This window comes from Bos taurus, chromosome 6, assembly GCF_002263795.3.
Source record: "Bos taurus isolate L1 Dominette 01449 registration number 42190680 breed Hereford chromosome 6, ARS-UCD2.0, whole genome shotgun sequence".
NCBI classification, from domain to species: domain Eukaryota; kingdom Metazoa; phylum Chordata; class Mammalia; order Artiodactyla; family Bovidae; genus Bos; species Bos taurus.
The window spans coordinates 24,658,150-24,674,191 of NC_037333.1; the positions used below are offsets into that span (position 1 = coordinate 24,658,150).

Below are 16,042 nucleotides of genomic sequence, written 5' to 3' on the forward strand. Positions count from 1 at the left end.
TGTGAGCATCTTATTTGTAACGCCCAGAAATGTTTCTCAGATTGGCTTTGCTCCCACGTTTCCTAGCCTCCTCAACCTACACTTTCTTTCTTACCCAAATTCCTCCAAACTCTCTTTAAACTCTCAACTTACGACCTTTTTCAGTTTCTCAGCTCTTTGTTATACATACTTTGCTTCTCTCACTAAGAATCCGACCCCTCTCTTTTTAACTCAGGGGTCCTGTTGAATGTGCCTCAAGAATGCCAACTTGGCCTTCACTTGACGAAAACATTTCATTTACATATTAAGTCTATTTAATGGAGTGGAATCTGTACACCACACGAGAGCACCAGCTCAAGTTCTACAGCAGGTGCGGATTTCAAACTTGGACTCCACTCATCGCACCCAAGTCAGTGAGGCTTCCACCTGCCATGGGTTCTTTACCAATGATCTGCTCAGAAGCAGCCCCTCCTCTGGAGTGTGGGTGAGAGAGTAGAGGTAAGTGAGCACACACTTCTCCCTTTTGGGGATGAGACAGGAGGAAGGCAGAGAATACTCACGAGTGAATTGTACACAAAACTGAGTATAGATTCCTTACACTTATAGATTTTATGTGATACTAAAACCAAATTAAACTTATAAATTCTATTTTAAACACTAAAAAGATATATGTCCAAATTTATCACATTCACTTAATGTGACAATTAAAAGTGTTTTGTTGAATCTGCCATATCATACCTATCAGTACGTGATGGCTTTGAATTTGTGATATTTATAATTCTGTACTAGCTGAGGATTTAGTTTTGTCACCACTATTCAGTACTCAAACTACAGTTCTGCAGACCTAGTATTATTATTTGTAGAAGCACCCCTTTGCGGTATGCAGGATCTTAGTATCCCTGACCAGGGATCAAACCCGTGCCCCCTGCAATGGATCACCAGGTAAGTCCTGCAAAACAGTTATTTCTGCAAGAATGCCAACTTAGCCTTCCCTTGACTTCAGTTACGTATTAAGTCTACTTCTGTTTTTTCTCACCACCTTGTGATGATACAAGTGAAACTTTTTGGAACCAACATAATTATGAACATAAATACAAAAGGAGGCAAAGAAATGGAGTTAGACCTCAATTAGAAGATGATTTAGGGGATCTCAAATACTATTTTTTATACTAGTATCAAAATGAAAATATTTTTCAGTTTCTTATAGATAACAATGACTTTGCAAGGAAATACAGCTCTAAAATATTGCTGGGTGACTACCTTCCCTAATACTCACATAACCCTCTTTCAGTCTCCTCCATTATCACTTCCTCAGTGGTGAGAGTAACCAAGCCTTATCCAGTTGCAACAGCCAGCTTTTAGAGAGGTTTATCCTATAATATTCCTCCCAAAGTTCTAAAGTCCCAGGTGGTCTCTCCTTCCTCTCTCTGAACTCAGAGTATTTATTGACCATAACAATTGGCAATTCACCATTGAAACTTTTTCTGTTTATTTTATTATCTTGTTGTTGTTCAGTTGCTCAGTCGTGTAGGACTCCTTGCAACCCCATGGACCCAGGCCCACTGAGGCCAAGTTGCAGCACACCAGGATTCCCTGTCCTTCACCATCTCACAGAGCTTTGCTCACTCATGCGCATTGAGTCGGTGATGCCATCCAACCATCTTATCCTCTGTCCTCCCCTTCACCTCTTGCCTTCAATCTTTCCCAGCATCAGGGTCTTTTCTACTTCTTTTTATATTATCTACTTGTATAATTTAATAAGTTAATGCCTGGCTTATACTAGATTTGATCTCTGCTACCCCTTCCTGGAGCAGGAAATGACAACCCACTTCAGTATTCTTGCCTGGAGAATCCCATGGTCAGAGTCTGGTGGGCTACAGTCCGTAGGTCACAGAGTCTGAAAGGACTGAGCGACTGAGCGTGTACGCATGCATCCCTTACAAACAGCAGTAACCAACATCTTGTTCTCAAATTTATTTGCATCCTTACAGTATCTACAGCCATAAAACCCTTGCTGACTGATAGGAAAGTTTGTCCTTTTTGATCATTTTGTGCTCTTTATAAGGCACCTACACAGTCCTCCTCTGGTTCTTGTGTGATACTGTTCTTTAATTCCTCTTGACTCTGCCAATGAGAATTAATCACTTGCAACGTGTCAGCTTGGATCCTCTGAGAAGCAGATGCCAAATGAAACAAGAAAGGGTGCAAGGGATTTATTAGAGGAAATGTCTGCAACGAGAAAAAAGCAAGAGAAGGCAGAGAGCCCTCAGACCCTGCTATATGTCTGATATTTGCATAGAGAAAGAGGTATTGGGCGGGAAGAGCCTCAGACAGAAGCAAAGTCTCAGCTAGCCAATGGGGTGTCCCCACACTGAATCTGAGCTGACTCTGTGATCCGTGATTTGTGGACAGCAGCCCGGGGGAAGTGTGGCCTCACATCTTGCCACAGTGGATCCAAAGGTGTAACAGCTGGGCTATCAGTTCACTATGTTCCCAGTTGCAGATCTCTTAAAGGGACATTGGAGTGGTGCACCTCCACAGCCACCATATAGAGCTTAATGTAAATATAACAGTATGAATATAATTCAAAGTGTTTCTGCTTCCAAAAATGTTTGCATATAAACTCCTGCACACATACCTGCATTTTGAGCTTAATGCAAATTATAAAATAAACATTGTATTTCAGAAATCACTGAACATGTAAGAAATCTGGACAGAGGAAATTAGAGGCTTTGATCAATTTCTAAGACTCTCAAGTCTTCAGAGTTGGACACAACTGAAGCGACTTAGCAGCAGCAGCAGCAAAGTCTTCCAAGGAAGAATGAAAGCATTCTGCATATGCTTCCCTTCCCAGTCTTGAAGCATCTCTGGACTTTGCCCAAGGCATCTGCTCTTCTCAGACTCCTCTTTACACAATAGGATCAAGTAAACGTCTTACCTAAACAGTACCTCTTTTGCAGAGGATGGGGTTTGGGAATAGATTAGTCAACTTTTTTTTTTTTTTTCCTCACACAAATTAAATTTACAGAATAAGGTCCATGCTTTAACTCCAATTTGCTGCATTTATCAGGTACAAGTGAAATATGTTCCCAAATGTGGTGACACTAAACAACTTCAGGAAACTCAGTCAAATCAACCCAGCTTCAAGTAAAAGCCGAATTTCTCTGGCACATTTATGTACGTATGTGGTATGTATGTATGTATTTGTGCTAGAAATTTAAATAATAAGAATTTTTGAATGAATGCTTGAAGGGAAATATATTAAAAACACACATTTTGTTTGTTTTCTTTAGTTTGTTTGTTTTCTGAGAATACCCCAAGGGGAGAATGGGACAGTGTGTTAACTATTTATGGCTGTGATAACAGAGTACCATAGACTGAATGGCTTAAACAGTAAGCATATATTTTTCACAGTTCTAGAGGCTGGAAGCCTGAGATCAGGATAGAGTTCTTGGTGGGGACCTTCTTCATGGCTTATAGACACAGCCACATTCTTGCTGTGTCTTCTTGTAGAAAAAGAGAGGGAACAAGCTCTCTGGTCTCTTTCCTTAAGCACACAAATTCCATAAGAGGGCCCCACATTCATCTATACCTAATTACGTCCCTTAGATCCCTGTCTCCAAACACTATCACAGTGGCAGTTAGAGTTTCAACATATATGTTAGGAGGGACACAACATTCTGTCCACAGCAGGCAGGAACAACACAAGAGGCAAGGAAAAGTCTTAATATTCTAGGTCTCTTGGTGTGCGTGTGCGCTCAGTCACTGTCGTGTCCGACTCTTTTGCGACCCCATGGGCTGCGTAGCCTGCCAGGATCCTCTGTCCATGGGATTTCTCAGGCAAGAATACTGGAGGAGGCTGCCATTTCCTCTTCCAGGGCATCTTCTTGACCCAGGGATTGAACCTGAGACTCCTGTGTCTCCTGCATTGGTGGGTGGATTCTTTACTACTGCCCCACCTGGGAAGCCCCCAGATCTCTTGGAGATGAAGGCAATCCTAGGCCAAACATGAAGCAAATGCTTTACTCTCAACCCCCAAATTGTCACAGTTATTGAGGCTGCTCTATTTTCTATTTACCAACGGGAGCCAGGAATGTAAGTAAATGAGTGAGGACGGCCTAAAGAATTGTATCTGACTATAAGTTGGGAAGAGTAGAGACTGACAAATTAGAGACAAATCTGGCTGCCTTAAATAGGACAATAGTGATCTGAGCCCAACCTTGTAAGAATTTAGTTTTGCCACATCTTCTGTTGTTTAATGGTAATGGACTTTTTTTTTTTCTGTGAAGTCTCTTATTTATGATCAAATGTTGGTTCAAAACACTATATATATATATATATATATATATATATATATATATATATATATATATGACACTCTTTAGACCAAACAAATGTGCCTACAACCAGTTTTATTTCACAGGCCACTAAATTTCAGCCACTTTCTTAGTGTGATGCCTTCCCTAGAAACGCTTATACTAATGCTTGTATAATGCTTGTAAGCATTTAAAGGAAAAAATTCTGGCAAGTTAGACTTTTAGATTAAAAGAAAAGGAGGAGATTGAACACTGTACCTTCCCTGAGCCCCCTAAATCTCAGGTGTACACAACTACCCTTCTAACAAGGTCTAAGACTAATCTTGTTGGAAAACACAGTCTAATTAAATACTTTGATTTTCTATAAGAATCACATCCAGGGTACTCTTTCTACCCACTTCTGATGCCTATGTCAGAAGCTTTCTCTATCTCCTTTATACTTTAATAAAACTTTATTACACACACACACACACACAAAGAATCACATCCATCTTCCATAATAGGGTAATTTCATCACTCGTGAAAAAGCATACAGTCTTTATTTTGGTGAGTACTCTAATTTTATTTAAAAAACAAAACCCTTAGCTTAAAGGAGCTTTTTTCCAGCTGATGTATAATATAAATGACAAGCCTCCCAGGTTTGCCCTAGACCTCACATTTGCCTGGTCATGGTCTGTATGTGCTATCAGTCACCATCCCTAATTTAAAAGGTATCTAATATAAACAGAAAGGTAATTATCAGTTCAAGGCCTGATTCTATAGGTTAAATGCTTGAATGGCTCCCCAAAACACCGTTGGGAACCACAGGCCCAGAAGTGCTAGAGCATCTCATCTTTTTTGTTGAAAAGTTAAAATAGGGCATCTTATCACCATGGTTACAGAGTTCTGTGAGTAGTCTTGGTCTCTTACCAACCAAAAAGATCAGCTAAGTGACCAACAGGGAATCTGAACTGCAGCTGTGCTGACATGCTGATCACAGCAGAGGAACTCGGGCAACTTGTGGCATCTGGGAGCTGATATATGCCTTCAAATAATAGATCCACACAAGGAAAAAAAATTGGAATGTTTTCCAATATTCATAATTGTACAAATCAGTGTGAACTTGGGTTTATTTAAAAAAAATAAGGGCTTGTATTAATATTTGCATTAATATCATTTCATATGTATAAGATCAACAAAACTAAATTGAACTGACAGAAGCAACATGCATTGTGTTCCCTAAAATATGTAAGTGTACATGAATATGTCCATGAATAACGAACTTGCATTGGGTATTTTCTATGTAATAGACATTGGAATGGATGTTGTGGGTGATACAAATAAAGTAGGCAACCTACTCTCCTTCAAATAGCCCAAAAGCTAATTAGAGATTTGTAAATGGAAACACGATTACCCAGCATAGTAAGTGCTATGTAAATGTTGTCTATGAATTGTTATGGGACCCAAGAGTAAAGAATAATTTTTGGGGAACTCCAATGAAGCTTCTTAGTGGAAAGGGCATTTGGACTGATTCTTTACAACAAGCAGGAAGATACAGCCTGTGCAGAGCCCAGCTGGGAAAGAGCGCCACCTGTAGTCATGAGGGTAAGAAAGTCTTTGTGGCTGGAGCTCCGGGGGTGGATGCAAGCTGCAGGGGCTGAAGCTGAGGCAGGGGAGGTTATTTGGAGCCAGAATAAGCAAAGGCTTTCATCCTGGATTTAATATTGTAGGCAGTAGGGAGCCAGTGGGACTTTAATCAGAAAGCAAGATGATCAGATTTGCTCTGAATGTACCCTCAACTGTCATATGGAGAAAGAACTAGCATAGTTAGAGGCCCACTATAAATGTATAATGAGCATACTATTCTGACGCACCAGGCTCTTTGCTGCTCAGAGAACTTTTATTCAATACGTATTCATAAGAAAAACTTCTGAAAATATACATATCAGCTTTATAGTAAAATATATCCATATCTCCAAGGATTTTGTGGATAAAAAAAGCATCTCATGTAACTTTGTATAGTCTCTAATAAGAGAATTGTTTTAATGAATCTCTTTCTCAAAATTCTGAGACTGAAAGATTTGTTTGTTTGATTCTCATGCATTTTGCATTTCAGAACCTTGAAAATATGCCTCTGCATAAAACTAAAAGAGGCTAGAGGTTATTTTAAAGGGAAATTCCAAAAGGAAAAAAGCAAAAAACACAGCACTCCCTTGGAATAAATTAACTCTGATATCTATAATGTATTCTTAGGGAAAAAAATGCAAAAAAGAGAAATGCTACACAATGAAAAGAGGAGAAATAAAGAGAAACAACAAAAAGAAATCCAAAGAGAGTTTGAAACTGTGTTTTGCAGCAATCCCTGGGTAACAGTAAATATTTTCTACCTTCCTCCTGCACCACCACTGATGAGTCATGAAACCTAGACAACACTGAATCACAATTACATTCACCACAAATCATCAATAGACATAACTCCAGCAGCTTCTGTCAACCCTGGAAGCCTGAGTCAAAAAGAATCCTCAAGAGTTACAGGAACATGACTTCACTCATAGCCCCATAATATTTTCTTGCTGATTCCACAAGAGAAGATTACTGAATCTAACTTGGCAAAAAAGACAGATTATGTCAGTATCTCTAGTAATATGCTAATCACACACAGTATCTATAATCAATGATCATTATCTATAATCAACACATTAGCTATGGTAGTGATATAACGCTGCCATTTTCCCATTTTACAGATCAGATGACAGTCCTATAGGAGCTGAGCAATGTTTCTAAAATCACACAGTTGGTATGTGGCCCAGATAGGATTAAACCCATGACTTCTTGATTCCAAAGCTTGTGCTGTCAAACAAGTAACCAATATAAGAAGGAATGGCAAATGGCAGTTGGGTAACATAGTTACCCAATTCCATAGTTTTGGGAAGAAGGAACCCCCTCTGTCCAGCCTGAAGGGTCAAGGAAGTCTTCCCAGCAAGGGTGGCACTTGATCTGAGTCCAATGTACTGGATGGATTAAAAGATGAAGAAAGCCCATTCCATTTAATAGCAAACGTGAAGAGATGTAAATCTTAAGTGATGTAAGATGTAAGTCTGTACATGATTAACCACTCAATATGTCTTATACACCTATCATGTGTAAGGTACCATGCTGAAGATACAGTGGTGAATAAAAAGGCAAAGAGAGGGAAACATTCTTTGAAAATTGTTTTAAGTATCGCTGCCTTACAAGGTTACTGGGTCAACCAATATAACTATAGCAAGAAGATGGTAGAGAAAAAAAGTAAGACAAGGCTGTCAAAATAATTTGGAGTGGATATTGTAGACTAATACGTTTGTAATTATGATGACAATTTTTATGTCATATCTCAGTATAAAATTATTTTGAAGTGGCTTACAAAGATATTGTGAACATAATAAAATGTAAAAACCTGAGGAAATTGTAGTGAAGAAAAATAAATATAAAAAGTAAGATGAAACTTGGGTAAGGTCAATCATAAGTTCAAATACCTGCTGGAAAGGGCTTAAATTTGGCTCTATACTTCCTACCCCCAATAATAACAACAACAAAAATCCTGTTATATGGTCCCATAAGACAAAATAAACTAGGAGTAACAATGATGATGGCTAGTGTTTATCAGTTATCATGTACATCTATAATATGGGGCTTGATTAATTTATACGTATTTTCTTGTTTAGTGGTCACAATAACCCCATAGATGAGTACTATTATAGTCTCCATTTTACAGAGAAGAAAACTGGGGCTTAGGGAAGCTAAGCCAATTTCCCAAAATCAGCTCACCAGTAAAGGCTGGCAACCTCCAATCAAGAGAACTCCTTGCCTTCCTCAAGCCTAGGAATATAACCACTAAGGTATATCTGAAACAAATTGTTCATGTAAGTCCTAAAGAAAATAAACCAAGCAGTGAATAACAGTCCATTTCAAACTTCAATGTGCATATAAAGCACCCAAGGATCTTTTGTGTGTGTGTGTGTGTGTGTGTGTGTGTGTGTGTGTGTAATAACGTTTTATTAAAGTATAAAGGAGATAGAGAAAGCTTCTGACATAGGCATCAGAAGGGGGCAGAAAGAGTACCCGCTTGCTAGTGTTAACAAGTTATATAATCCAAAGAATGTCTGGAGGTTGTAAAGACCTCATCAGACCTACTCCCATAATTTACATTTTAAGATAACAGCCAGAAGGTTTGATCCAGAGACTGTCCTTAGGCAGGATACATTATTGTTATATAATCCTAAGGAATGTAGAGAAAGAAAAAAAGTTTGTCCTTTCTTCCTCCTTGAGAATTCCAGACCCCTCTCTCCTTGGGGACCCCTAGACTCCTTATCAACCTGCCTAGGAAATGATTCTCTCATTCCCCCCTTTTCTTTTAGGAGAATTATGTTGCCTAGGGAAAAGGGGTGTCGTTCTCGTTCCATAACTGCTTCCGAGCTGCAAAAGGGGCGTTGTCCCTAAATTGGTGAGGCAATATATTCTCCTAATCCTCATATTGAGGATATCTGGTCCAGGGGCCCCAAATAGTAGTTGGAGGAAGCTACAGCAGTAGCAGGAGTTTGAGCAACCATTTATAACTTAAAAGCTTTCATGCGGCTAGAAACAAATCCAGTTATACAATTACAGATGCAGGGAGCAAACAGCAAAAACAAAACAATCAGAATCAAAATTAAAAGTCACATTATGTCCATAGTTAAAGTGCAAAGTGTTGCACCAGTCCATTTTAGGGTTGGTAAATGTCATCAGATGAAGAAGAGGCATTGCATGCGATTGTTGTCGAAGGTATTCACAGACTTGGAGAAAGTCTTTTCCTTGAAGTGGGGATGTCCACCACCAGAAGCCTTCCACTGATGAAGAGGGGAGTGCTCCACAGACCCAGCAATTAGACCGATTTTGGAATGCAGCGTAGGAGTGAGCCCAGGACAGGAAGGCATTGTCTTGAGGATCAAACGGCAGACTCAGGATGTTTGGAGTCAGCAGAAGTAGACTCATATATTATCAGGCCCATGCGCTGCCCTTTGCTTAACTCTAGAGCTCGGGTCAGGGCCATAAGCTCCACTAACTGAGCACTGGTTCCCTGGGGGAGAGATTTTTGCTTCCAAAACCTGTTCAGCAGTCACCACAGCATAACCTGCTTTACGCTTTCCATCCTGAACAAAAGAACTGCCGTCTGTAAATATTTCCAAGTCAGGATTGTCTAATGGGGTATCCTTTAGATCCTCCTGAGCTGCATAGTTTAAAGTTAGGAATTGAGAACAATTGTGATCAGGTGTTTCATTTTCCTTCTCAGGAAGAAAAGTGGCAGGATTTAAATTTCCACAAACTTTAAGCTTAGTTTCTGGTCCTTCTAACAACAATGACTGATACTTAAGAAGCCTACTGTCTGTCATCCAAATATTAACCTTAGAATTTAAGATTCCACTCACACCATGAGAAGTCAGTACAGTAAGGTTTCGTCCATTAATTATTTTTAAAGCTTCAGGTGCTAATAAAGCAGCTGCCCCAATTACTCTTAGGCAGTGGGGCCACCTGCGTGAAACTACATCTAATTCTCTGCTTAGATAAGCAATAGGTTGCTGGTGAGGCCCTCGGGGTTGTGTCAAAACTCCCAATGCCACACCTTTTCTTTCAGTGACAAACAAATTAAATTCTGACCCTGTGGGGAAGCTCAGAGCTGGAGCTTACAGGAAAGCAGTCTGAAGAACCTTAAAAGCCTTCTGAGTTTCTGGAGACCAAACCAGTTTGTCGGTTTGGGCCTGCTGAGTTTCAGCTATAAGATTATATAAAGGCCGGGCAAGTTCCCCGTAACCCGGAATCCAAATGCGACAGTAACCTGTGATTCCCAAAAATCCTCTCAATTGTCTTAAAGTCATAGGTAGGGGATGATTTAGTATAGGTTTAATTCTCTCAGGGCCTATGGCCCTAGTCCCTTCTGATATGATTAGGCCCAGATATCTAACTGATTGTTGACAAAGCTGAGCCTTTTCTCTTGATGCCTTATAACCACAGCCTGCCAGAAAGTTTAAGAAATCTGAGGCTCGTGAACAAGCTTCCTGTCTCAGCACAGAACAAAATATCATCTACATATTGTAACACCACCGCTTCAGAGCTATTAAAGTTTTGTAGATCCCGTGACAAACTTTGTCCAAATAAATGAGGACTGTCAGGAAATCCCTGGGGCAAAACTGTCCAGGTTAACTGAGAAGCTGGCTACGTAGGGTCTTCAAAGGCAAATAGAAATTGACTTTCTTTCCACCAAAGGCACTGAATAGAAGGCATCCTTTAAATCAATTACTGAAAAATATTTGGCCCGTTCAGGAATTTCAGACAATAGAGTATAAGGATTAGGCACCACGGGGTGTAAAGGAACTACAGCCTCATTTATTATTCATAAATCTTGAACTAGTCTCCATTTACCATTTGATTTCTTTATACCCAAAATAGGAGTGTTGCAAGGACTGTTACAGGGAATTAATAGTCCTTGCTTCTTTAAATTTTCGATGATGGGTTTTAACCCTTCCTTAACTTCAGGTTTCAGTGGATACTGCTTCTTATGTGGAAATACGTGCGGGTCTTTGAGCTTAACAACTACAGGAATAGCATTTTGTGCTTGACCCACAGATTTTCCATCAGCCCATACTCTAGGATTTACATTTTGTTCAACCAAAGGGAGAGAAAGGAAGGGCTCCATATTCATGAAAACAGAGGCATGGACCTTGCTCAGTATATCCCTTCCCAAAAGTGGTGAGGGAGATTCTGGCACGATCAGAAACTCGTGTGAAAACAGCACAGAATCCCAGTTGCAAGATAAAGAATAACTGAAATAATACCTTTTGGCTCGTCCAGACAGTCCCATTACGAAAGCAGATCGGGAAGAAAGTGGACCAGGGGCTTCAGTAAGCACAGAATAAGTTGCCCCAGTATCTAAAAGGAAATCGACGGATTGGCCCCCCACAATTATTAATACCCGGGGTTCCTCAGGTGTAATTAGGATGGGAGCTTGTGTGGGGATCCCTGGGCACCTTCAGTCCTGATTGTCTTGAGAGTCCGACCCCGGAGACCTACGCCTCCGGGGACAGTCTCTCTTCCAGTGTGGTCCTTTGCAGACTGGACATGGAGCCAGGGGCGGCTTAGATACCTGAGGGCAATCCCGCTTGAGGTGCCCCTCCTTTCCACAGTAGTAGCAAGCCCATCCCTTATCACCTGGGTCCCTCTGGGCATTTTTCTCAGGCTGTTTAAGAACGTTTTTCATAGCCATGGCAAAGACTTCCGCCTTTTCCTTTGTCTTTTTTTGCCTTTCTTTCTTTTCCTCATATTCCCTACCATAATAGACTGTCTGAGCCAGTTGTAACAGAGTATCTAAAGACTGATTTGGTCCATATGCCCGTTTTAATAGCTTACGGCAGATATCTGGAGCCGACTGAGTGAGAAATCTATCCTTTAAGATCACTTTTCCCTCTTCACTTTCGGAATCAATCTCAGTGAATTTGCGAAGGCCTATATAGGAATTTACCAGGAGCTTCCTTCTCCTCCTGTTCTGTCTGCCAATTTGCCATAGTTTAAAGGCTTAGAACGCACCTGCCTAAGTCCTTCAAGAATACATCTAACAAAATGACTCTGATCCCATCTTCCTTTAGCTGTGTTGTAGTTCCAGTCTGGTTCTATAGTTGGGACCACCTGATTCCCAGTGGGGAGGGCCGCTATCTCGTTCTCCCTCTTCCCTACTGATTCATTACCAAGCCATTCATCTCCATAAGCAACTGCTTTTCCCAAAACTCGAGTCTTTGACTCGGGAGTCAGCATTTGTCCCAAGATATACATCACATCCTTCCAAATGAGGTCATAAAGCAGTGTAACACCTTTAAAGGCTCTAATATATTTTTCTGGGTCCTCTAAATAGTCTCCCAGATCCTCCTTGATTCTTTGTATTTCTTGATAAGAGAAAGGCTTATTAACTCTCATAGACTGATTATTTCTCCCCGTGGGTGTTTCATAAACAGGCAACAGCTTGTGTGGCTGTTCCTCAGTCTCTCTGGCTGCTCTGTGCATATGATCCCAGGGATAGATTGGAGAAACCTATTTTTCCTCTTCTCTTTGTCTCCTGTCCTCCATCTCATCTCTTACTTCGATGGTCTGAGTTTCTACTGAAATCAGAGTAGTCTGAGGTCGTACTGAGACAGGAGTTGTTTGGACCTCCATGTGGGCAGTATGAATCCCAGTTTGGAGTCCCAGGTATGGGGGCAAAGTAAGAGGACAGGAGGGAGCTGAAGGTTTCACGCCCAAATCTATACCCTTAGGACATAAGTCTGGCATATTTCGCAGAGAGAAAAAGGGTAACACATGTGCTACTTCTACCCATTTCCCTTGTTCCTTACAGAACCGGTCTAATTGTAGAACAGTATTATACTTAAGAGACCCTCCAACTGGCCACCGTTCGCCGTCCTCCAATGGATACCGTGGCCATGCAGTATCACATAGGAAGACCAGGTGTGTCTTATTTAAGCCCTGGGGATCAAATCTATCCCAGTTTTTTCAGGATACAGTTCAAAGGAGTGAGGCTGGAATTGTTAGCTCCCATCTGTAAGAGAGAAAAAAAGCGACCAGCGCCATTTTTCTACTGGAGGCGTCCCTCCCTGTTCTAGACGGGGGTGTAGACAGACGTCACACCAAAAGCTTTTCCTTCCTGGTCGGACTTACCAGGGAGACTAAGTCCCTTACTGACGCAAGTGCCGTACTCGTCCCTCCCGGTTCTACCACCGAGATGGGGTGGGGGGGGGGGGGATGTACCAGGGGTAGACTTGATAGCATCCCTACTTGACGTCCAGCTCTTCACCTTTAACCTTGCTTGCCTCTGATGTCACCCGGGGTGAATCAGAGTAACCTTCTGGAATGCCTCCCAAGCTAAGACTGCTGGGGGAAACATTCGTCATCACCTGAGTGCATGTGCACACCCCTGAGTATTTCCTGACCACAATAAGACCGACACGAACATAAAACTGAGATGTTCTTTCCAAGCATCACCACACCAGTATAACAGCCTCCTCTGATCCACTAAGAGCCGGTGTTACCAAAGAAAAAAAAACCCATTGCAGTTCCAATCTGAGTAACCTTTAACCTCAGAGATGTTCTGGGAGCTAGAGCTCCATCTAGCTTCCGAACTTTCGATTCCTAGCGAGGCTAGACGCTTTCTTGAATACCAATCCAAGTTTGGGACCTAAGCCACAGTACACAATAACAGTATAGATCACAAGTCCCTTGAAAGTCTATGATCCAATAGATTGGGTTAGCACTTCTAATTCCCAAGGAGTTATGAAATGGTCAAAGAAACCGAAAAGTTTGACCGAGAAAGGAGAGTTCGGTCCACACGCTTTGCTCATTTCTGGTCGGTTCCCGAAGGAGACATTGGGTGCCTCTTGGCATTGGCAGGTCGGTATAACCCCCGACAGGTTTCTGCCATTAGCCGTATGAGATCACCGTGGAACCGCAGAGCAGGGCTCCTTACTTGCTTCATGCAGGGCATGCCATTCATTCACACAAGCACACGGTAGAGTTAGTAAAGCACAGCAGAAAACGTGTTCGCTAAGAGAACAAAGAACTAAAGCTCCAAGCATCCTTACCTTGTCCTGAAGGATCCCGGATGAGCCCCCAAGATGAAAGGTTGTTGTTGAATCACGCGAAGACACCGGGATTTTTGGCCCCCAGAGGAGAAGAATTCAATCCGGGGCCAGAGACGAGGCTTGCTCACTCAGAGCTTTTGTGTAATAAAGTTTTATTAAAGTATAAAGGAGATAGAGAAAGCTTCTGACATAAGCATCAGAAGGGGGCAGAAAGAGTACCCCGCACCCAAGGATCTTAAAATACAGATTCAGATTCAGTAGATCTGGGGTGGGGCTTAAAATTCTGCATTTCTCCCCAGCTCCCAGGAGATATTAATGCTGCTGGCTCAGACTGCAGTGTGGCTGGCAAAGCTAGGGAACAATATCCCAACAGAGTCAGGATCCTTCTAAGGAAGGAGATGGCCTAAAACAAAGTATTTCAGTAAAAGTTTCTTTCTTTTTTTAGTAATTTTTAAAATTTTGCTTTTGAAATTTATTAGAGATGATTTTTTTTTTAATTCATCTTCTGGTTGTGTGGCCTGTGGGATCTTAGGAATCAAACCTATGCCCCCTGCATTGGCAGTGTAGAGTCTTAACCACTGGGCTGCCAGAGAAGTCCCAAAGCCTCTGCTTTTAAAAGCTAATCTATACAAGGTATGTAATACTGGAGTGATTTATCCTAGCCCAAGAATTTAAAGTATATAGAGAAAAAATAGGTATTCTATTGATAATACACATACCTTATGCTCATAGTAATCTACCTTTCAGTTCAGTTCAGTTCAGTCGCTCAGTCGTGTCCGACTCCTTGTGACCCCGTGAATCGCAGCACGCCAGGCCTCCCTGTCCATCACCAACTCCCAGAGTTTACTCAAACTCATGTCCATCGAGTAGTTGCAACAAAATTATAACTGACCATTTCAACTAGAGACAGGTACTGATGACAAGATGTCAATGGAGCGAGGGGGTGGGGGTGGGGGCGGTGGCAATCGCTAATTACACACGTGACTCTGAGTGAGTGCAAGGAAGTAAAAAAGGCCAAAGCAGAAGGAGATTAAGAGGGGGGAGGAAAATGGCCTCCTACTTTAATGCCTAGAAGACAGATTTTTCTAAAATAATGGCTACATAACAGCATGTGAAATAAAGAACTTCTCTTTTCAATTAACAAAGGATGGGAAAGAGCTTCTGAGACTGCTGTTTCAGAGCCCACAATTTTTTAACAAAAGTGCATATTTTCAATCACTGTTTTGCTTTTGACTTAGAATTGGTTGCCAAGGAAACATCTATATCAAAGTACATTCAAGGTAAATCTTTCTTCCTCTGGCTTTTGAAGTGAGTCGTTTAGCAAGGTAGCAAGGAATTACAGATTAGTTAATCCAACCGATAGTTGGGTTTAATGCCAATCTCTGTGTCTTTGATAAGTCAGATGGACCTCCTTCAGCCTCAGTTTTTTCTCCCAGAAAGTAATTCTCTCCAGTTTAATTCTGGGGCATGGTAGAGTTTGTTATCTCATTATGTATGGTCAGGAATCTGTAGCGTCAAAGTCTCCTGCTTGATTATGCAGGGAAAGAAGGGGACTAAGAACCCCCATTTTCTCCCTCAGAAATGCAAAGCCAATACTTGGCTTGCTAAAAGGAAATGAACCAATGGGAAGAGTGGAATGAAATTTTAAAAAAATCTCAGCCCAGGAGAAGGGTAGTCAGGGAGTTTGGGATGGACATGTACACACTGCTGTATTTATAATGGATAACCAACAAGGGTCTACTGTATAGCACAGGGGACTCTGCTCAATGTTATGTGGCAGCCAGGGCGGGGGGGAGGGGAGTTTGGAGGAGAATGGATACGTGTATATATGTGGCTGAGTCCCTTCGCTGTTCACCTGAAACTATCACAACTTTGCTAGTTGGTTATACTCTCAGTTCTGTTCAGTTGCTCAGTCGTGTCTGACTCTTTGCGACCCCATGGACCGCAGCACACCAGGCCTCCCTGTCCATCACCAACTCCTGGAGTTTACTCAAACTCATGTCCATGGAGTCGGTGATGCCATCTAGCCATCTCATCCTCTGTCGTGCCCTTCTCCTCCTGCCCTCAATCTTTCCCAACATCAGGGTCTTTTCAAATGAGTCAGCTCTTCACATCAGGTGGCCAAAATACTGG

At 41.5% G+C, this 16,042-nt stretch overlaps 1 long non-coding RNA gene across 2 annotated transcripts in view; it reads left to right on the forward strand.

Moving 5' to 3' along the window:
* LOC132345482 (uncharacterized) overlaps nucleotides 1-16,042 on the forward strand; it is a 34,928-nt gene that overhangs the window by 5,370 nt on the left and 13,516 nt on the right. The window contains exons 3-4 of one of the 2 annotated variants that reach the window (XR_009494834.1): nucleotides 215-477; nucleotides 8,029-8,454. This is a non-coding gene — a long non-coding RNA (uncharacterized lncRNA). Of the gene's footprint in view, nucleotides 1-214; nucleotides 478-8,028; nucleotides 8,455-16,042 lie in introns of those variants that run through there. The other variant, XR_009494835.1, reaches the window with a different exon arrangement.